At 39.3% G+C, this 24787-nt stretch overlaps 1 protein-coding gene across 2 annotated transcripts in view; it reads right to left on the bottom strand.

Annotated features, from left to right (window-relative positions):
- Trs31 (trafficking protein particle complex subunit 31) overlaps positions 1-14074 on the bottom strand; it is a 31666-nt gene extending 17592 nt beyond the window's left edge. For both annotated transcript variants that reach the window (XM_076210112.1, XM_076210113.1), the window contains exon 1: positions 13919-14074. The gene's annotated coding sequence lies outside the window, so the exon portion shown is untranslated. The remainder of the gene's footprint in view (positions 1-13918) is intronic.
- Positions 14075-24787: the final 10713 nt, after the last annotated feature.

Genomic DNA, 24787 nt, shown 5'->3' with positions numbered 1-24787 from the left:
TTCAGAGAAACATGAATTCTATGTTGAAGGATTCAGATTGGATAGAAAGATCTAGTGACAAAATGAAAGTTTCTCAGGTAACTAAATTAATGGCCTTTGCATTGTTAACAAACAGCTTTGACAAAATAATGGCAGAAAAGCATACAACAGATTAAGGGGAGGTAGATTATCTTCTTCAAGGTTATGGTGAATCTAAAGCAATTAGTCCATATGTGATGACAGTGGGAATGCAACAATAGAAACTCCAGAAGTGATTATAAAAATAGAGGACCTGAATATAGAGTTAGAACCACATCAAGGAATGCTAGAATTGAATGTTACAATTGTAATACCTGGAAGCATAAAGCACAAGAGTGTTATTAAGAAACTACTTGTAGAAATTACAAATATGAGGGTCATAATGAATATCATTGTAGAAACCCACCTTTCTGTTTGTATCATCAGAGGATTGGACATAAAATACAGAAGTGCAGAAAACAAAATTTTCGTATTCATCCAGAAACAATAGAAAAAAAAATAGACAAAAAATAAAACAACACTACAGAGCTACCCATAGAAATACACATAGACAGTATTGTGTTAGGGACAAAAGTGATAGAAGGGTGAAATAAAACTGCAATGTCAAAGATAGTTGTAAACTGAATATAACAATTGGAAGGACTTCTGTAGGACCCCTCATTGTGGGTAAAGTGTTCGATAAACCTATTCAAATATCTATTGATACAGGACCTGCAGTTAATGTTATAACTAGTAGAGTTTAAACCAATTGAAATCAGGAGTGAAAATCTTGGAACCAGTCCATTACTCATTGCAAGGAGTAACTGATAGTCAGTTAAAACATTATGTAAGGTTGAATTAGAGGTAATCTTATATGAGCATTTGCACATTTCAGTGATAGTTGTAGAAAAGTCTATTTTCCTAAGAGATTTATTGATAAGATTTGCAACTTTGAGAAAAGAGACCATAGTTAGGGATCTTAGTGAAATTACAGTTAATCCCATTTTTAAATCAACCTTAGATCCAGTAACAATAATCAAAGAATCTCTAGAAATAGATACGAAAGATAATCATATTTTAGATGGTGGGGCAGAGAGGTCCAGCGCAACAGAAAATAAAGTCTCACATAGTGAACCCAACTCAGATGCTCAAGAAATCCCAGAAATTACTAATTCATTAATTTCAAATGAAGCTTTGCTAATTGTGGAAGGTGGCATAATAAAATCAACATCATTACACTCCAGAGCAATTAACAGGGTAGAGTGCAGTTGAAAGGGGTCATTGTTGACTCTGAAATCCTAACCATCCCAGAATCAATTAGATTAAAAGGTTTGAAATTGGATTCCGAGATTAACCAAACAAGACTATGGTAGAAATATTTATCATTAGTACTTTGAATAAAGACATAGTCTTAAGGTACACAAACAAGACGTTTTCAAGTTTGTACAAAACCTATTAAGATTTTAAATGAGAGTACTAAAGTGGAATTACCAATTTCAACAATCTGCTCAGTTCAGGAAGAAACAGAATTGGGAAAGAAATATAAGAATCAACTGGAACCTACTAGTTGTCCTGAGTTAGATGAAAGCTTAGTTGTTTTGCTCTTGAAGCGCAATAAAGTAATTGCTTTGCCAGGGGACACCTTGGGCAAAACAACTGTTTTAAAACATCAGATCAAATTAAAACCAGGGACTCAACCTATCTATACACCTGCCTACAGATTACCACATTCCAAACTAGCCATTATAGATAAATTGATCACTGAAATGTTATCGCAGGATATTATTGAACATAGTAAAAGTGAGTGGAACTTTCCTCAGATTCTGGTGCCAAAATCAGATGGTACCATGAGTCCCGTTATTGATTATAGGGAATTGAATAAGCAGACCATACCTGATCGATTACCATTACTGGTAATTGGAGAAATTCTTATTAATTTGAGAACCCCAAGAATAGGTATTTTATCATCATAGATATCAAGTCTGCTTTTTGGCAGATCAAGTTGCATAAAGAGTTCAAACAAATGCCATTTGGGTTATGTAATAGTCCATTAACTTATATGAGATTAATGAATACAGTTCTAGATGGGTTGTTAGGAAACACTGCCAGTGTATTTCTAGATGATATTTTAATAGTTTCCCAAACAGTGACTGAGCACTTTAAGAAATTAGATTTGGTATTCTCAAGACTAGTTGAAGCAGGATTGAAAGTGAAACTTGAAAAATGTAAGTTTTTGCAGGACAGTGTTATTTATTTGGGACATAAAATACACAGGCATGGACTCAGTAGAGTAAATTCAAAGGTTGAAGCAGTAAAGAATTATCCAGTTCCAAACAATGTGGAAAAAGGTTCTTGGGATTGACAGGATATTATAGAAAATTTATCCAAGGATATGCTGACATAGCTAATCCACTAAGTTCTTTGTTGAGGAAAGATTCAAAGTTCATTTGGGGACCTGCACAACAGCAAGGTTTTGACAAGTTGAAAGATAAACTTGCTAGTTTTCCAATTTTAATATTTCCAGACTATGATAAAGAGTTCATTCTTTGTACTGATGCATCTGACATAGGGTTAGGAGGCATACTGATGCAAGAGAGAAATGGAACTTTGAAACTGATAGCTTACACATCTAGACTTTGTAATAGTGCAGAGAGAAACTACTCTATAACAGAAAGAGAAACCTTAGCAGTGATATATTCATTAGAAAGTTTTAGAGATATGATACTGGGATATCCAATCAGAGTGTGGACTGATCATACAGCTATTCAGAACTTATTTAAGCATAAGAACCTTAGGGGCAGACTAGCCAGGTGGTTTGCTATACTTCAATGTTATGAGGTTAGGTTTGAATATATTCCAGGTAGAATGTTGCAGCAGATGCACTATCTAGAAATATTAGCCAACCAATGACAGGGTTGATCAATTTTGTCTGTAGTATAGATGAGCTAGTAACCTTAGATGAGGAAACAATAATGGAACAGAGAAATGATAAGACTTGGGAATCAATAGCCCAGTATTTGATGAACCCAAGAGGAAATCCTCCAAAACTACCAAGAGTATAAGATGGAGGAATTTCATTCGACTAATAGACTTTTGTAAAGAAAAACAGTTGTAAGTGGGAAAGATATTTCTAGGGGCCCAGTGAATCAGTTGGTAATACCACAAACTCTTGTACAAGAGGTAATGAAGTTACTTCATGATAGTGATTGTAGTTCACTTCCAGGAAAATATAAAACTTATAGACAAACTCAACTTAAATACTTTTGGCCAGGTATGAAGATATTTCTATATAGAAAATTGTTTGAAATGTACTAAGGTGAAAGGAAATACGAGTACACCTAAACCTGCTCCTATGTTATCATATCCCATTCCACAGAAACCTTGGGAAAGTGTTCACATAGATAAATTGGAGTTACCTATGTCTGAAAATGTGTATAAATATATTTGTTACTATTATCTTTCAATATGTTGTATTTTACAACCCATTCCAAATAAGAAAGCTGAAACAACTGCTTCAGTAATATATGATAAGACAATCTGTAATTTCACTACACCTAAGATCTTAGTTTCAGATAATGGAACTGAATTTAATTACAAAATCTTGGAAGAATTATGTAGATTATTTAAGATTCAAAATGTCAACATTTTAATGAATCATCCTCAGAGCAATGGAGTTGTAGAGAGGTTAAATAAGAAATTTATTACATGTCTTAGAGGTATGATAAGTCCTCATGGTATAACTTGGGGCACTTGGATTCCTTGTGTTAAATGTACCCTCAACAACCAAATTAACACAGCTACAAGAGAAACACTCTATTTTATTATTTTTGGGGAGCACAAAACTCTCCCATATGAAATCTTGATTGCACAGCAAAAACCTGTGTATAATATAGATGATTACATCTCAAATAGGATACAATTTGGAAGTAGGTAGAAACAACTTTGCCAACCGTGTAGTTAATGAATGGAATAAACTTCCTGCACAGGTAGTGCAATGTAGTTCAGTTCGAAGCTTTAAGAATCATTTAGATAAATACCTAAGTAAGATGCTGTAATGATTATAATTTATCTTATATTATTTGTTTTTGTTTTGTTATCATTTGTCTGTCTGATTTTCATTTATTATTAGTTATGTCAATTTATTATTGTTTACTATTTACCTGTTTGTTTATTATTTACTATTTACCTGTTTGTTTATTATCTAACTATACCTATGCATTTATTTATGTATTTTATTTGTTATTTACATTATTATAGTTTTTATTTATTATTTTATTAATATGATTTTTTTTTCCCATCCGACCTAGATATGGATCAAAAGGTCTCCTGTCGGCATGTTCCGCCTTTGTAATCCTTTGTACATTTCAAGCTATACATCAAAGAGTTAGGGAACACATGCAGTATATTTTTAGCACAAAATGGAGGAAAGTAAAGAAGAAAAAAGAATCAATGAACCAACAAAGAGAGGATTAGACATAAGTAGAATGGAGTCACCACTGGGGTAATCCCTAAGAGGACGGGTACAAACGTCACTCCGAAGATGAGTCATAGGTATGACAATAGTTTTTTTCGGGATTTCAGGGGGAAAGGGGAGCAATAGAAATAATTATGGACACAGAAAGAGATACTAGGATTAGCAGGGCACTAAGGAATGAAGACACCAACATCTTGGTAGATGAATTAATTTATTTAAAATTAGACCATAGAGCTTTGCAATTAGAGATGTCAAACTTACTCAGAACCAATGATGAAATAATCAGAGAATTAAACGATCTAAAAAGTGAACTACTGTATGATTAAAAGAGAAAATGAAAGGAAAATGAGGACAGAAACAAAAACAAAGAACTAAAGAAAGAGGTCAAAGAACAATTACAAGCAGTGACCAAAAAGATGGGAGAATCAATCAAAGAGACAGACCTTATTGAAATAAAAAATCAGTGTAAACTTGAATGCAAAAATAAAAAAACCTCTTTCAAAGAAATAGTACAAGTAGAAGAGAATGCAAAGGAAACAGTAATTAAGGTAATCAAAGAAAAGGTAAACTGGGTGAGAGACACAGAGGATAAAAAGAGTGCATTGTGGTTTATGGTATCAAAGAAAAACATACATATACCAAAGGCTTTTTCCCCTTACATGGGAGGCAGCCAAAAGAAAAAGGCATAGAAACCACTCCCACCTATTCCATCCCCTACATATTCCACCCCTCTCCACCCTCTTATTTTGACACCTCCTGGATGATGGATCATCATTGCATCTTGTCCACTGCCCTGGGTCAAAAGCAGTGTCGCAAGACAGCACATCCACAGCAAGGCCACTTCATTAATTCGGCGACCAGCCCTCTCCATCCCCTCATGCAGAAAAGGAGAAGATAGGGAGAAATCCCTTCGGGCTGCATCAATTTATTTCTCATACATTCTCCCTCACCCACTCCACCTTATGCATCACAACATCATCCATACACAACCCTTCACCCCTATCTTCTGTCCTCTCCCATCCTTCCTCGACAGACATTCATCTCTTTTGTAATGCCCCTTTTACCCTATCCATCCATCTCATCCTAGGACGCCCCCTCATGTTCATTCCTTCCACCTCTGCCTTCCATATCTCTTTTACTAATCTTTCTTCATTCATTCTTTCCATGTGTCCAAACCATCCCAATAATCTTTCATCAACCCTATCTCCCAGCTCCCTTTCCACCCACATTCTCCTCCTCACCTCATTTCTCACTCTATCTAGCCTAGTAACCCCTATCATACTTCTCAGACATTTCATCTCAAACACATTCAAACTCCTTCTCTCTTCCTCTCTTATGTTCTGTGTTTCTGTCCCGTATAGTGCTGTTGGCACAATCACTCCTTCATACAATCTCCTCTTAGCATCCATTCCCAGATGTCTATTTCTCATTACATTTTTTAATCCTTCAAGGCATTTACTCGCTTCTCTCAATCTACATTCTACCTCCACTCCTCCCTTTCCTGCCACATTTGCACCCAAGTATCTAAAACTATCCACTTCCTCCAGTCTCTCTCCCTTAATACTCACTTCCAGCCTGCTGCCACTCTCTCCCCTTGTACATCTCATCATCTTACTTTTACCCACATTTATCTTCAACTTCCTTCTTTCACACACCTTCCCAAATTCTGTCACTAACTTCCTCAATCCATCCTCTGATCCTGCTACAAGCACAGTATTGTCAGCAAACAACAGCTGGGTTATCTCTCACTTTTCTCCATAATGTAAACAAATACCAAAGAGAAAAAGAAGAGAAAGAAACTGCAAAGGAAATACTAAAAGCGAACGGTTCAGGATGCGGGTCAAGAATTTGAGAAGGAAATTGACGTGCATAGAATGGGTGCATACTCTAAAGAAAAAAATATAGGCCAATGAAAATTAAACTAATGACTCAAATGACTGCTGAAGAGATACTATCTAGCAAACAGTGAAAATTACAACAACATGTGGATAAGAAAAGAAATAAACAATGAAGAAATAGAGAAAGATATGGTACTAAGAAATGAAGCTATTGAAAAAAACAAGAGATCGGAGACTGAAAAAAATCATTTTTTTTTTTATAATGGTACACCAGAAAAATGGAAACATAAACCAGAAAAGAGAAGAAAAGAAAAAATGAAAAGTGGCATACACAAACATGGACAGCATTATTTCTGGAATAAATGAAATAAATGACTATCTGTTAATAGAGAAACCAGACATAATGGGAATTGTGGAGACAAAACTGAAAGGTTCTATACAATCAAGTATGGTGGGACAAGGATTATACAACCATTGGTCGAAGAATAGAATGGACAAGCAGGGGGGAGGAGTCATGTTATTGACTAGAAAGTGCTTAATTGTGATAAAGACAACAGAAAGTAAAGAAAATGTGGAAATGATCACAAAGTTGAAATTAGCAGTATGAAAAGCAGAAATTTTATAGTAGTAAATGTGCCCCCCAAAACAAAGGCTTGGTCTGATAGCAATCACTCAAAATTACTGGAAGACACAAAGAATGAATTATCTGAGATACTGACTAGAGAAAACAGTAATTATGGGTAACTATAAGGCAAAGGAAATAAGTTGGGAAGAACTGACAATAAAAGGTGGAGAGGAACTCTGGGGCAACATTCTACTGGATTTGACCATTGATTATACATTGACTCAATGGGTCAAGGAAAACACTATAGAAACAATGAAGAACCATCGAGACAAGACTTGATATTCACTTCTGAGCCTGAAATTGTGGACAAAATTAATTACAAGACACCAATGGGGAAGAGTGACCACATAATAATAGAGTTCGAACTCAAGGAACAAAATGACGTGAAAAGAAATGAGAAACACTGAGAAGGAATATTAATGTACAACAAAACTGACTTTGTAAAACTTAGAAAAAAAAAATTCAAAACACTAACTGGGAAAAATGTTCAAATAATGAAACAAAGATGGAAGAGAAATGGAATATATTTAAGGAAAAACACAAGGAGGGAAAAGATAAATACGCACCTAGGAAGAAACAAAAAAGGGTTCACATAAAGTGTTGGTATAACATAAAGTGTAGTGATGCTAAAGATAGAAGAGACAAAGCTTGGAAAAGATGGAAAAAAGACAAAAAAGTGACCAAATGGCAAACATACATCAAACTGAGAAATGAATATGTTGATATATGTAGAGAGGAAAAAAGAAACTATGAAAAATATATAATAGACAAATGCAAAGACCAACCTAAACTATTTTACAGATATGTAAATGACAAACTAAAAGGTAAACATGAAATAGTAAAACTGCGTGAAGGAAAAAAAGAATGTACAGACGATGTAGAAATGGCTGAAATAATGACCGAGTATTTTAGGTCTGTATTCACAATTGAAAGCTCACAAATTTGGGATGAAGGACAGCAAGAAGAATCCCCTAAAATGAAAGAAATAATGGTGACACAGAAAGAAATACCTACATACATATACCAAAGGCTTTTTCCCCCTTACATGGGGGTAGCCAAAAAGAAAAAGGCAAAGAAACCACTCCCACCCATTCCATTCCCTACATATTCCACTCCCCTCTACCCTCCTCCCTCCCTCTTATCTTGGCACCTCCTGGATGAAGGGTCATCCTTGCATTCTGTCCACTGCCCTGGGTCAGAAGCAGTGTCGCAAGACACAGCACATCCACAGCAAGGCCACTTCATAAATTCGGCGAGCTCCCCTCTCCGTCCCCTCATGCAGAAAAGAAGACGAGGAGAAATCCCTTTGGGCTGCATCAATTTTTTTCTCATACATACCTTCTCACCCTCCCATCCCCCACCCACTCCCCCTCATGCATCACAACATCATCCATACACAACCTTTCTCCATTCACCCCCTATCTTCTGCCCTCTCCCGTCCTCCCTCAACAGACATTCCTCTCTTTTGTAATGCCCCTTTTACCCTATCCATCCATCTCATCCTAGGACACCCCCTCATATTCACTCTTTCCACCTCCGCCCTCCACACTTCTTTTACTAATCTTTCTTCATTCATTCTTTCAATGTATCCAAACCATCCTAATACTCTTTCATCAACCCTATCTCCCAACTCCCTTTCCACCCACATTCTCCTCCTCACCTCCTCATTTCTCACTCTATCTAGCCTAGTAACCCCTATCATACTTCTCAGACATTTCATCTCAAACACATTCAAACTCCTTCTCTCTTCCTCTCTCATGTTCTGTGCTTCTGTCCCATAACCTCCTCTTAGCATCCATTCCCAGATGTCTATTTCTCATTACACTTTTTAATCCACCAAGGCATTTACTCACTTCTCTCAATCTACATTCTACCTCCACCCCCACTCCTCCCTTTCCTGCCACATTTACACCCAAGTATCTAAAACTATCCACTTCCTCCAGTCTCTCACCCTTAATACTCACTTCCAGCCTGCTGTCACTCTCTCCCCTTGTATATCTCATCACCTTACTTTTGCCCACATTTATCTTCAACTTCCTTCTTTCACACAACTTCTCAAACTCTGTCACTAACTTCCTCAATTCCTCCTTTGATCCTGGTACAAGCACAGTGTCGTCAGCAAACAACAACTGGCTTATTTCCCAATTTTCTCCATTTTCTTTAACCATCTCCAACCCCTGACCCACTACCCTTGCATTTACCTCTAGCACCACCCCATTCATGTATAGAATGAACATCCAGGGTGACATAACACATCCCTGACGAAGTCCCACATTTACCTCAAACCATTCACTCTCTTCATTTCTAATCCTAACACAAGCTCTACTACTCTCGTAAAAAATCTTGACTGCTCTTAACATCTTTCCTCCTATCCCATATATCTGCAGTACCTTCTACAGTACTTTCCTGTCTACCCTGTTGTAAGCCTTTTCCAGATCCATAAAAGCCAAAAAAACATCCTTACTTTTTCCTACAGCTTTCTCAAATATCTGTCTTAACACAAAAATCTGATCCACACAACCCACACTGTTCCTCACCAATTACTCCCTCTGTTCCTCTCCTAATCCTCTCAATCAAGACCCTCCCATAAGCCTTCCCAACTACACTCAACAAGCTGATCCCTCTGAAACTACTACACTCACTCTTGTCCCCTTTTTCCTTGTAAAGCGGAACTATACAGGCACTCCTTCAGTCCTCTGGCACTCTACCCTCTCTTAAACAAACATCAAATAACCTCACCAGCCAGTCCACCATAACTGTACCTCCTTTCTTCAGACATTCTGCATGGCATCCATCCAACCCAGGTGCCTTAACTGCTCTCATCATCTTAACCACTTCAGTACGGGACTTAAATCTCGTGGGCAGCAGCCAATGCCAGCCGTACGACGTGTTGTAATAATACTCGCATCATAAAATATAGTCACCGCTTATATCGATCGTTCTCTCTTTCACCCCCAAATTTTGAAAACCACAGAGAATGGGATTCAGGGCACATTTGAGAGAATGTAAAAACACAGGGGCGACTACAATAAATATAATCAAGACGCCGATATGGCAGCGTTGCGAATCCACTTGCTCCTCATGACACCTACGTAGGCGGCACCGTATGGAAGGGGTTAACAGCTGCTTTCACAGAAATAAGGGACCAAATAAAGAACCTTGATGTCAGAAATCATATGGGCCCGATGGAATAGCGAAATGGATATTGAAAGAATGTATAGATGAACTTACAGACAAAATACACAAGATAATTGACTTCTCACTCAAAGAAGGATTGGAAAAATGCAAATATTGTACCTATGAAGGAGGAGACAAAGAAAATCCAACAAATTATAGACCGGTATCCCTTACAAGCACAATTACAAAAATATGCGAAAAAGTTATTAAAAATAAATGGATTAAACACTTGGAAGAGAATAATATACTAAACCCTAAACAATTTGGATTTAGAAGTGGAAGATCACGTACCACAAACTTAATATGCATTTACTCAAGAATATTAGAATACAAGAGACGGATGGGCAGATTATGCTTTCTTGGACTTACAAAAGGCTTTTGACAAAATACCACACAAAAAGTTACTGAGAAAAATTGAAACAATAGGTGAAATACAAGGAAAATTATTGGAATGGATGAAAGATTTCTTGAAAGGAAGAAAAATGAGGGTGGTAGTTAGAAACAAGAACTCAAATTCGGAAGATATGATAAGCAGAGTCTCCCAAGGCTCTGTATTGACTCTGATAATGTTTGCTACTTATATAAATGACATGAATGAAGGAGTGGAATGTTATATGAACTTCTTTGCAGATGATGCAAAACTATCAAAGAGAATAAGTACAGAGGAAATTTGCAAATCTTTTCAAGAAGACCTAGACAAAGTCTGGAAATGGAGTCAAAAGAGTGAAGTGAATTTTAACATTACGAAAGGCAGTATAATGGAATTTGGAAAAAGCAAAAATAGAATCTCAGGTCAATATAAAATTGGTACAAAGGAAGTACAAAAAGTAAACTCAGAAAGGGACCTAGGAGTTATCTCTAATGACATGACACCAGACAAACATGTCAACAAATTAGTCGGAGAAACTTTTGACTTATTATAATCAATGAAAGTGGCCTTTGACCACATGGACGAGGAAAGGGTAAAGAAAATAGTAGTTACACTGATAAGACCAAAATTAGAATATGCAGCATCTCTATGGACACCTAGTACTAAAAAAAATCAAAGAAACTAGGAAGAATTCAAAGAGCAATGACAAAGATGGCACCAACACTTTGCAATTTGACATACGAACAAAACTGGAAAACTAAATTTAACAACCCTAGAACAAAGAAGAGAAAGATGTGATTTGATAACCATTTACAGAATTATGAAAGGGATGGAAATTCTTGATGCGGATGACCTACAAAAATGGGACAGAAAAGCTACAAGAGGACACAAGAAGAAACTTAAGAAAGATAGTTACAGAAGAGATCTGAAAAAGAATAGCTTTCCACACAGAGTAATAGATATCTGGAACAAATTGATAGAGGAAACAGTGAGCACTAAAACTATACATGACTTTAAGAATAAATTGGATGTGGAAAGACACAACAGTGGGTCACTACGAGCATAGTTCTCCTCCCACAAGATACAACTAGGTAAATCAAGAGATGAAAAAGCAACAACACAAAATAGCACATAAAATAGAATTTAAAATAGGAGATTTAGTCATTAATCGTTAATTTTGTAAATTATAATGCATCAACGTAATATGCAATTTTCTTGGCAGAAATAAAAAACAAAAAAGTTACTAAAACAGATTTCGTGTGTAACAAAGTCACGCTGGACGAATGGTACGCCATGTTTGTTATGATAAATGCCGACGTCAAAGAAATGAAAGGATGATAAATTCGTCTAACCTAATGAGTAATGTGTATTTAGTAAATTGGTACCCGTAACTTAAGGTCATCCAGATCATTGTCATCACGGATGTTGGCAGCCTGTTCAATCACTCTTTCTGATTGCAGGGTATATAGGTTTTTCATAACTTGAAGGAATGCATGGATTTCAGCTCCATAGCTAGGTAGGTCAAACACCACCAGAGGCGCCACCGTCGATGAGGAGCCCAACAGCGCGTCATTTTATGCGCACGCCATGCAAACGGCCAAATTTACATACCGCCGGATATTTCATTCATACAAATGTTATACGAGTGTATTTACTACGATCGTAGTAAATTTCAAACAATTACATCATCAGTTACATGTCGGTACATAAAAACATAAGATAAACATGGCGGCTTGCATTCAGCAGTAAATCGAAAATTGGTTTATGTTTCAGCGTAAAAAATGAGCTAAATAAATTCAGAGTGCGGGCAACTAACCAAAAGTAACGAAAACTACATGTCTCGCGGATTATTCTTATACCAAAATAAAGGCAGCGTAATACGGTAGAACTGAGAAATCGGTGGTATTAATTAGTTTTTTTATTCTATCGGGTCGGATTATCGGATAACAACATCAACATCCATCCCGCTATCTTATCAAACTTCACTCTATTAAGTTTCTTACTATTATGTTATTAGTGTAATAGACTTATAGTTGAATTATTTGAACTATTTTCTTTAAAATGTGTGATTTTCATGTAATTTGATCAAAGAGAAGTTACGTTTTTATCCTCCGTAATATTACGGACCACAGCTACGATTCGTCCTGCCCGCTATGATCACTGGTGGTATGGATCAAACTACACTATTAATTAAGTTTGTTACTATTGTGCTATTAGTGTAATAGCTTGCATATAGTTGAATTATTCAAACTATTTTCTTTAAAATGTGTGATTTTAATGTAATTTGACGGTATTCGTAGCTGTGGTGGGTAATTTTGCAAAGGATAGAAACGTAATTCTATGATCAAATTACATGGAAATCACACATCTTATAGAAAATAGGTCAAATAATGCAACCATATATTAAATTTTTATATAAAATTGTGCCTGTCAGTAAAAACCGTCATTGTTTACGTTTGATCGGCGATTAGTCAGACCGCACGTTTCGGCCCGATTTTCTGGGAAAAAATAGGCCCGATTTAATTCCATTCAAAATGCAATATCTCGAGAACTAGGACAGCTAGATGGATAATTCAAATTGCATTATACTCATAGCGACTTTTTGCATCCCATGAGAACTCCTTCAGCTCAAATATAAGGAATTTCATTTTCATGTTGACCTAGCTACCATAGCATTCCTTCAAGAATATATATCTCGAGAAGTACTGGCGGAAGTACCAAGGGTGTACACCAGGCCTCAACTGGACTGGGCAGACATTTGACAAATCCTATACTAACGACTTCATTCATTAGTATATTTGCTTGTAGCAAGGTGTTTATTTTTATTTCTGCCAAGAAAATCGCATATTACATTCATGTATTACAATTTACAAGATTAATATTTAATTTTCTAACGCTATATTGCATCCATGTACACAACTGAACAAATACCCTTTTTTGTGTTATCCTCGGCAACTGTAATTGTTATTTCGAACTATGTGTTCTTGTCATTATATGATTATTATCTGCACTTCATGTATACTGATTCTCTGCCAAATAAACTTAATTAATTTCTAATGTGTTCTTGTCATTATATGATTATTAATATTATCTGCACTTCATGTATATTGATTCTTTGCCAAATTACACAATTAACTTAATTTCTAACACTATTTTATAATCTATTTTTGGTATTCTTTTTTTGACATGCACACCTACACAATAATGCATTAGAAAATAAATGTGATCAATTATAATACATCAATTCAAAACGCCAACAGTAATGACAATTACATTTACTGTGATCAACTTGGGTATGGACATGGTTACTACGGATGTCACTTAATCTTATGATTTTCCAATTTCATATTGTAATCAAGTCTTCCCATGTTTCTCGAATAGAAACCTACTCACTCTAACAAGTATAATGTAGACTAGTATGCTATATAAACACTTACGTTATCTGAAATGTATAATTTCGACGAATCCAATTTTTCTGGTTCTTCCCACTGAAACTTGTCACTTTATGTTTACACTTGAAGTACACCAGAAACCCAACAGATGGCAGGACCAAGCAGCAAGTCTCCAGTCATTAATTTCTGATTTTACAGTAATTCCCTCGTGATTTTCCTATTATTATGGTAAAAAAATAGAGTATAATGTAACGAGTTATTGTAGTACTCAAAGAATCAATTAATTTTATTATTGTAACTGTCGTGACAGCGCGTGGGCTGCGTATCCCCGATCCTCACTTTGAGTGTCTCCATTGTCTTGGATAACGTGTTGGACTCGTGATCGACAGCTATTTCCCTCAAGTGGAGAGCTCAGAACTCATATATGACCGACCTGTGGGTAATCCTGTGACCTTACACGTACACACATACATACCCACGAAAGTTGGAGTAACGACTCGCAGCGCAGCGATACTGAAACTATTCCAGCCCAGGACGGGATTCGAACCTGGACCGCCGTAGTAGCTGCCGCGAACGCTACCACTGCACCATCGATTCGTGTAGATATATATGCTATCTACACACACACAATCTTGATATATGAATTGTCATGATGTAAAGGTATGTGGAGAAAGATACAAAGAAAACATATGAAAAGATGGTTGTAATACAACACTATATGGAGCAGAGGCAGATGTGGAATTTAAAGGTCAACTGAGGTTTTCAAAGAGGTGGTATATATTTGCTAGATGTATGGCTTAGTCACCTTTTTATAAAATTATACAAAAATAAATCCTAATTATTACGCAATGTGATAAAAAGAAAAGCATATCAAAATATCGGAAGCAGACGAATTTTTCCTTCGCCGATCTTCTCCTGTTCTTGTAAGGCTCTGTCTACTGTGACGTCACTCGCGCTGTTTACATCCTGATGCATGCCATATGCATGCACTATAAAAGGCCGTGCTGCGCTGTCAACTTGATCAGTGATCTGTCATACTTTGTGTGTTAACAAGGTTTTATCAAGTATTTAGTTCGAAAATTGTTTATTGTGTCGCCGCAAATTGCAACAGTGATTCGACGAAACTTTCTGCTGCGGATGGACTCCATTTTCATTCTTTTTTGAAAGATCCTGTTCGCAAAAACGACTGGATCATTCGGCGCATACGGCACATGTCATGGAAGCCTGGATTGAAAGTGAAACTCTGTTCGAAACATTTCGAAAAAAAAAACAGTACACTCGGGACCCTGGCCTTGTCAACAAGCACGAAAGCCATGGTGAAATATATCCAACATATCTACACGAGCCCGTTGATGGTAGGGAATAGCTGAAAGAAGGTAATAAGCCCAGTTCACACTGTCAAAGATTTTATCAAATGTTCGTCTTCTCTCCTGTACAATGCAATAACATTTAACAGTCTTTGACAAGGTACCGACATGTAGAACTGGTTGGCGGGGAATTAGCTACTACCAACAATGCACAATTTTTTTAGTTTTGCACTTGCTTCATAGATGTACATCTGCTTAGCAATCGTGTACCACACAACAGCCTGCGTATCATCTTGCTTTCAGGTTGAAGAGCACACAAAGAGCTTGAACTCATAGTAATGCAGAAAATACTTCTCAGGGATATCGGTCAGATCTCGCCTTGTCAACAAACATCAGCGCTGGAATCGTATCACAAGGTTGTGTGCTTCTTTTCTCCCAAGTCCCAGCACTTTTTTTATGGAACAATGAAAGGAATGCAAGTACACATGTGACTTCAAATACCTCTTGATGTAATTCCACTACGGTAATTCAGGCACAAGGAGGCTGAATTCATATTGAGTGTCACAATTTTTGAAATTGTGACACCCGGCTCGCTGTCTCCCCTTCCCATTTTCTCGTCTGATTTACCACCACAACGGCCCTTCATTCCCCATACTCGGGGGAATTTCCAGAGTCCTTAAGACTTCTAGTAGCTGCATCCTGTCCTTTCTCCTCCTCGTTATCCTCTTCAACTGTCATGCCATTTTTGGCAATCAATTTCAGTGCCTTAACGAAGGGAGAGACTTCTAATTATCTAGAATCACCCCCCCTTTTGATTTGTGTTCTCAGAGCCAAGCTCAACGGTTTTCGCGCCCAATCAAAGCGCCCAAACACACCCCCTCCCCCCCCCCCTGCGCGCTGCCACATATTTGTTTAAGCTAGGCAATTAGAATAATTAGGATTGTGTCTAACCCGCTCGTGAACAGTGTCTACCTCAAAGAACACTTGGAACTGTGTCACCCTCCCGCATGAACATTATTCGTAGTACCCTTCGCAACTAGGGACGGAGACATAGAACTATTGGCAACGTCGGAAGCCGGCTAGCGAGCATCACGACCTCACATGCCGCGAGACAGAGGTCAGTCTACCCATTAAAGTCAATCAGGGAGGTTCGGGCCGCTCACGTCCTGGAGAGCCCAATCGCGCCCTATCCTCCCTCATGTGGTTATTAAGGATTTACATCCTTAAGTGAGCGCTTACGCACTGTGGACTTTCAAGGAGTATTAGCGGGTCAAATCCCCCTCCGAACTTATCAAGTGGAGTGCTGTGTGTGACATCCCGACCATCATAGTGACTAGAGGCATCCAGCCTCCAGTGAACAAAACATTCGTGTATCAAGGGGTCACGTACGTATCTGTACCCCTTTCCTCGGGACACTGACCTGAAAGGAACTGGATAGCGTACACAAGAAGCCCCCCACGTGTTCAATCCCGCTCCCCCTCCACGAGGCTAATCACAAAGGATGACCCGGGTTCCCGCCGTGATCGTCAACAACGATATCCTTCAATAGCAAAAGCATCCTGCCAGAACGAGGAACAGTACCCCATGGAAGTCATCCCCTCACCCAGCAGAGACCCTCTAAGGATAATAGCAAGTAACAAAGAGTATTTACTAGATAGGACCCCTAGATAGGCGCGCAGGGAGATAGGATAGATAGGATGTATGTGTGAATCCAACTGTTAAAACCCTTATTTAATGTCAAGATATATTTCTAGTGTTTAATTATTTAATTCATTAAAACTCACAATAGGAGTTCTGGGTTTCATTAGCCTAGGACGGTTCACTTAATGAGTTGTCCCATCATACCCCTCCCCCCTCTTTGATTTACTCTCACGCTTGCCTTGGAGGGAAGGCGAGTGGTCCCGAGATGTGATACAAATCGCCTGGACTTCGGTTCCCCAACTGCAGCTATCTTCCCCCTCCCTTCATCAATCACTTAAGGTACGTGTTACCCACACCATCTCATCCACCACCTTCTTCCACTGTCCAGGAATTTGCATCATTGAGAATGGTAAAATGCATGCATGGTGATTGAAAATTATTATCAATTATCCACTTTCAGACTACTACTTGCTGTCCTTCATTTCAATTAAACTGGGGGGGGGGGATGGAGAGGCGCAATAGGCTATATCTTATCCCAAAGCCAAAGCAGGTGTTGGAGTGGCGAAGGAGAAGAAGGTTGATCTAACTTGGGGAGTGTGTGAAGCATCGTGTGCTACATATTGCATCCAAACTGTGAAACTGCATAGGACTTCCTACTGGGGCAATGTGATAAGTAAAAAATTAATACCTAAGAATTGGCATTATTCTGATAATATGACAGACTAAACAATAAAATGTACAAACCATAAATCTCTACTTTGTATTTACAGAATATGTACAGATTTTACGTAACACAATTTCGACTTTGCCCTGCCGTTCATAAGGTTGCTCTGCAACTACCTGGACGACAGGGCAATAAGGTGCCTAAGCGCCTCTTCGTAAGGCAAATATCTGAGTCCATGTATAATTTTGGTCATTCCTCTCTGTACTGATTCTAGTGAATTGATGTCCATTCTGTAGGACGGAGACCAAAACTGTACCGCATAGTCAAGGATGGGTCTAACTATCGCTAGATAGAATTTAATAATTACCCCTGCACTTCTATTCATTACCGTCCTAGAAATGAAACCTAAAGCTCTGTTAGCTTTATTCCTGGCGGTAATACACTGTTTCCTGGTTTTAAGGTTCGGACTCACTAGAACTCCTAAGTCTCTCTCGCACTCAGTTTTCTCTAAAAGCGTGTTATCTAAGCTGTACCTATTTTCGGGGTTGTGTAGCCCTACGTTTAACACGCTACACTTAGAGATATTGAAGTTAATTTGCCATTTCACCGACCATGTGAACAATTTGTTAAGATCATCCTGCAGAATCTCTGCGTCGTCTCCTGACCTAATTAGGCGTCCTATTTTAGTGCCGTCCGCAAACTAACATCACTATATATCCCGTCGTCTAAGTCATTTATGTACATAATGAACAACAAGGGACCCAAAACCGAGCCCTGGGGGACCCCACTGGTAACATTGCCCCACCTAAATTTTACTCCATTTATGGTGACCCGCTGTTTTCTGTTACTAATCCAAGCTCTATTCAATTCTAACACTTTTAATATCCCCCTATGCCATGGGCTTTGATTTTATTGAGTAGTCTCTGGTGTGGCACCTTGTCGAACGCTTTGCTAAAGTCAAGGTAAATAACATCGTAATTATCATTGTTATCTGACGCCTTATATACTTTAGTGTAAAAGGATAGAAGATTAGTCACACATGACTTACCCTTGGAGAATCCATGTTGTGACTCGCGAATTAAATTATGTTTTTCGATGTGTTCTCTGAGTCTATTTACTATTGCTGATTCAAGCATTTTTCCTGTAACCGATGTCAAACTGATTGGCCTGTAGTTACACATAGACGATCTATCTCCCTTCTTAAAAACAGGAACAACGTTTGCTTGCCTCCAAGCAGTAGGCACAAAACCAGTGTCTACCGATTTATTAAACATTTCAGTTAACTGGTCGAAGATTTCAAATTTACACTCCTTTAGCATCATCGGAAAAATTTCGTCTGGACCTGAGTATTTTGTAGCTTTAAGTCTTTCAATCTGCTTGACCACTTCTATTTTACTAATGCTGATATTAGATAGACTACTTTCTTCATCCCCTCTGAAAATCAGATCGCAGTCAGGTACTTTATCTAACCTCTCATTAGTAAACACCGATAGAAAATAATTGTTAAATTCCTCGTTTTTTCCTCCGATTCTATCATAACATTTCCATCTTTTTAATTGGTCCTATTCTTTCTTTATTTTTTGTTCTATAGAGATGAAAGAAACCCTTTGAGTTGGATATTGCTTGACTAGCAACCTTAATTTCATAATTACGTTTCACTGTACGTGTATTCTTTTTAACCAGCTTTGCCATTTCGTTATATCTTGATCTAAGGTGTGTTTCCCCGTTTTTATTTTTTATTTTTACGTAAAGTCCTCTTTTCATTCCGATCTCATGTTTCAATCTGTCCGTCATCCACTTTGGAGTATTACTATTTTCCCGTACTGACTTCAGGGGGATAAATTTATTTTGTGCATTAATAATTAAATCAGTTAGATTGCTATACATTTCATCCAAATCGCTGACCTGTCTGTCGAGCCATCGCCCCCAAATAACCTGACCCAAGGTATGCATATTACCCTCCGTGACCCAATCTCTGGTCATGACCTGACTCCCGGTCACGCACCGAGACTTGACAATGTTCGAAACGTCTGCCTTTCCTTCTACACATATTTTGCATGTGTCCGACTTTGCCACAGTCGTGTCATACCAGTGTCTCAGCGGGACACACCTCTCTCCCAAGCTTGTGCCTCAGACCGCAGTTGCCACAGCGTTTCAGGTTCAGCTGTGGTGGGTGGGCTGGGGGCTGTTTGGCGGCCGGTTGGTGGCGAGCCCCAGCGGCCATTGGGGATATTTCCGTTTGCGCGTCTGGCAGCGACGCCACCCCGGCTGCCGCAGCGAGGGTTTCCCTTTCGAGATTCCCGCCCCCAGCACTTTGGCGGTCATCTTTCTGTGCCGCCTCGAAAGCGACACAGAATTTGCGTAATGAATCCACATCACTAAAGGACTCGCACTAACGAAACACCACCTCTTTCAGCACTACATGTCACAATTTTTTAATATTATTGTGACACCCGGCTCGCTGTCTCCCCTTCCCATTTTCTTTCGTCCGATTTCTCACCGCTTCGGCCCTTCATTCCCTATACTCTGGGGAATTACCAGAGTCCTTAAGACTTCTAGTAGCTACTTCCTGTCCTTTCTCCTTATCCTCATCAACTGTTGTGCCATTTTGGCAATCAATTACAGTGCCTTAACGAAGTTGAGAGAAACTTCTAATTATTTAGAGAACCCCCCCTTTAGATTCAAGTATTCTCACACGACCTAGGCCAACGGTTTCCGCGCCCAAGCACAAAGCGACCTTGTTCCAGCTTCGTGCGAACAACCCCCCCCCCCTGCGCGCTGCCACATATTTGTTTTAACCTAGGCATACATACATACATACATATACCAAGGCTTTTTCCCCCTTCCAAGGGAGGTAGCCACAAAAGGAAAGGCATAAAAACACTCCCACCCATTTCATCCCTAAATACACTCCACACCCCTCCCACCCTTCCTCTCATCTGAGCACCTCCTGGATAACCTAGGCAATTAGAATAATTAGGATCGTATCTAACACGCTCGTGAATAGTGTCTACCTCAAGGAACAATTGGAACTGTGTCATCTTCCACATGAACATTATTCGTAGTACCCTTCAACACTAGTGGCGGGAACGTAGAAGTAATGGCAACGTTGGATGCTAGATGGCGGGCATTTTTGACCTCACATGCCGCGGGACAGAGGTCAGTCTTCACATCGGGTTCAACAAGGGAGGTCGGGCCGCTCATTCTCGGAAGTCCAATCGCGTCCTTTCCTCCCTCATGTGGCTATTAATGATTTTCATCCTTAAGTGACGATTGCGTATCAAGGGACATCAAATAAGTGATTTGGGTACAGACCCCTCCCGCCAGAACTCCACAAAGTGCAGTGTACGATTGACCAAGAATACGTCGGTGAAGTGTGTTGCTTACAAAGCCCATCTAAGCGCCCGTCCTTAACCATCAAGCTGCTAGGTCGGTCAGTTTCCCGCTCCGATCCACAAAAAACCGTCGCCCCCCGCCCCCACCAGAAGCGGAGCCGCGCCAGTCGGAACTCAGCAGGAGACCGCGCCAATTTAAGACGTCTCCACACGCAAGACACACATTAAGTTAAGGTGTTTTAGTATAAGTTATAGCTAGTAATCGCGCGCAGGGAATAGCTAGGATGTATGTGAAATCCAGTTAATTGTTAACTCACATTGTTAATGACAAGTAGCATAATTCTAGTGTCTAATTATAGAATTAATTAATCCATTAAAACTCACATTAGGAGTTCTGGGTTTCATTAGCCTAGGACGGTTCACTTAATGAGTTGCCCCATCACCCCCCCTCTTTGATTTACATTCACGCTCGCTCTGGAGGGAGCGCGAGTGGTCCCGGATGGTGATACAAATCTCCTGGACTTCGGTTCCCCAACTGCAGCTATCCTCCCCCTCCCTTCATCACTCACTTAAGGTACGTATTACCCACACCCCCTCATCCATCACCTCCTTCCACTGTCCAGGAAATTCGTGTCACTACACTCCGTAAACCATACACCAGCTTCCGGAGGAGCATGTACTCAGACAGGCTGCACTCGCATTCCGGGCACTCGAATTCACAATCCGCGGCATACTGTGTTGAACCCGTAAAGTAGTCACAGATGGACTCAAGGGGTTTCTATGCGGCCGAGAAGAACTTGCACCAATCTGCTGCCTGATTGGTCGCGGGCAAGGCCATGCGACCTACGGCGCCCAGAGCGTCACTGATAGGGAGAACCTCCCACTGTTGTGTGGTGTACCTGGAGTCCAAGGAGCGTTGCAGGGTCGGGGTGCAGAGAAGGCGAATGTGCAGGACTGGTTCGACTGTTGTAAAACCGTTAAGACCTAACCAGTACTCCATAGAGCACCTCCAGGTGCCAAATGTTGCCGAGGACGTGCCCAGGTTACATTTCTCAGGGGCTGCAGACCGGTGGGCTGGTGAATGGCGGCCGGGTCTCGTCGCCACCTGTCGCTGCAGCCTGCAAGGCTGTGATGGCTTTGGTCTGTGCCAGTAGCACCTGATGGGCCTGTTCCAGGGTTGTAGCCGCTTGAGGGGACCGACGGCTGGACCCTGTGTCACGGTGAACTTTATATTCTTCCTTACTCAATCCAAGATAATTGTCTTGATTATTGTGAAAGATTGCTCTAACTGGTCTACTTAGCTGATCTGCTACTTCATTGTGCTTTCCTGGCCTATACACAACCTTGAAACGGTAATCCTGCATTTCAATAACCCATCTATTCATTCTAGGAGACTTTGTTTTCCTTTTGAATACTGATACAAGTGGCTGATGTTCTGTCTGTACTGTGAACATGGTATCCCAAAGAAAATGATGAAAGCGTCTACAGGCCAGTACTATGGCTAAAGCTTCAAGATCAGTAGTGGAATATCTCTGTTCTACAGGCTTTAATTTCTTTGAAAAATATCCAACTGGTTTCAGAAGACCATCACTCTCTTGCATTAATACTGCACCTACATGATCTAAACTAGCATCTGTAAATAGCTGAAAAGACTTTGTCATATCTGCTTTAATAAGTACAGGAGCTGTCATCAAAAGTTGCTTTAGCTGTTCAAAACTAGATTGACACTGGTGTCCAACTGAATTGTTCTTCCATCCTCAGAAGATTGGTTAAGGGGACAGCAATTTTTGCAAAATTGCGTATGTGTTTACGGTAAAATCCACACATACCTAAAAACCTTCTATTTTCCTTGACATTTGTAGGAGCTTTCATATCTCTGATTGCACCCAGGTTGTCAGGACAAGGTTTGCATCCCTCCTTGGATATTATATGGCCAAGAAATTTGATCTCTTCTTGAGCGAACTAGCACTTCTTGATATTTAATTTCACACCCTTTTCACCAAATAATTGGAACAACTCTCCCAATCTCTCAATTAATTCTTCTAAGTTAGGAGCCCATACTACAATGTCATCTAAGTAATTCTTGACCCAACCCTTCTTTATTAAGGGGGCTAAGATATTTCCAATTACTCGTGAGAATATGGCTGGACTACAACTCAGACCAAAGGGGAGTCTCTTGAACCGATATAATGTAACTCCATCACTAAAAGTTGTCAAATCTCTACTATCTTCATCCAATTCTACCTGGTAATAAGCATCCTTCATATCTAAAGAAGTATAAAAATTATTTCCAGATGCCGATTCAACTAACTCTTCTAATCTAGGTGAAGGTGAGAGTTAACTTTCCTATAGTCCAGACACATTCTTTGAGAGTTATCGGGTTTTCCGACTAGAACTATAGGACTCAACCAGGCAGCTGTGGATGGCTCAATTATATCTTTGGCCTCCATATCCTCTAACAGATCGGCGATAAGCTGCTTGGCCTTCTCGGGATATCTATACATTGGGGTCCTGACGGGCTGGGGATCACTAACATTAATATGCCCTTGAACTCCCTAGAATTTTCCTAACTCATTACTTTCTATGAAAACCTGGTGATTTTCCATTACCAGGTTCTTTAATTGGGCTTGTTGTCCATTATCTAGATGTGACCAATCTTGTGCAATTAAATTTTCTAATTTCTCCTCTCTAGTGCTTCCTCGTCCCGGTGCAACACGCATGCTTTCAGGGATGAGATCACTCTTAATTTCAATCTTTCTACATGTGGGGACTACTGAACTGATGTCCCTTTCATCAATCTTATTATAAGTACCTATCTTCAACTTAACTATACCCTTTGTACTGTTTATTAGAGGTACGGGGACTTCCTTACACGTGGGGTCTGAGATGTTAGACGGTGGTGACGGCCATTCATGGTGAATGCGTAGATCCGTAGGGCTGTCACTGCGCCATATGGGATAGGTGAGTGAGAGACGATCTTTGTCAATACCTTTATGGATGCCCAAGGCCAACTGCCTACAGGCTACAGCACGTTACCGCGGGTTTGCTGCCTGCGGGGCCCAACATATCCTACTACTGTATTATCCTTTTTATTGAGGAAATCCCCGGACGCCACATTTTAAAAACTTTGTCTTAAATCTGCTGTGTTATCATGGCCAGACAATGAAAAAGTATGGAGCAGACTACATGTAGATTACGGTGGCCTAATACATTATTATTATTATTTTATATATTCATTGATGGCCATACTAAGTTTTTAGACATTCATGTTACAAAATAAACTCCATCCGCTGTAACTACTGTTTTAAGGTGTAGTTTTTGTAATTTTAGGATACCAGATGTGCTTATTTCAATGCAAATTGTTTTGCGTCTAAAGAGATGGATTTTTTCTTGAAGAAGAATGCTGTCAAGCATATTACCCCGGCTCCCCATAATCCTTCTTCAAATGGTCTGGCAGAAAGGACAGTAAAAACCCCCAAGGCCTTAGGAGACTCATGAAGGCGATTTTGATACACGGATGTGTAGATTCTTTTTATTGTAGGTCAGTAGGCTACATTCTTCCACAGGAAAAACATGAGCTGAAATGAATATAAGATTGTAACAGCAAAATACAAGTTAGATGATACTGTTTTAGAAAATATGTCCAGGGAAGTACTTGGCTAGAAGGTAAAGTAGTTTGAGTGCTCGGTGTACAAAACTTCAAGGCGTAATTGAAATATTTTGGTAATGTAATTTGGAAAAAAGGCATGCTGACCAATTAATGCCAAGATTTACACCTTATTTAGAAGTGTTTTGTGTTTAAAAATTGCCAGACGCGTAACGAGTCTCAGGGTTCCAGTATTCCTGATGACAATTGTATTAATGATTCAGAGGTTGGTGTAAACCATAAATCTGATAGTCACATGGACAATTCAGAGGTTGGTGCTGAAATTCCAACCTCTGAGGACTCAAACTCTGTAGAAACCCT

The sequence above is a fragment of the Oratosquilla oratoria genome, chromosome 27 (genome assembly GCF_046742065.1).
Source record: "Oratosquilla oratoria isolate Oo_2021 chromosome 27, ASM4674206v1, whole genome shotgun sequence".
NCBI lineage: Eukaryota > Metazoa > Arthropoda > Malacostraca > Stomatopoda > Squillidae > Oratosquilla > Oratosquilla oratoria.
Note: the sequence above shows the minus strand (reverse complement) of the source record. Positions and strands in the feature narration are given on the sequence as shown.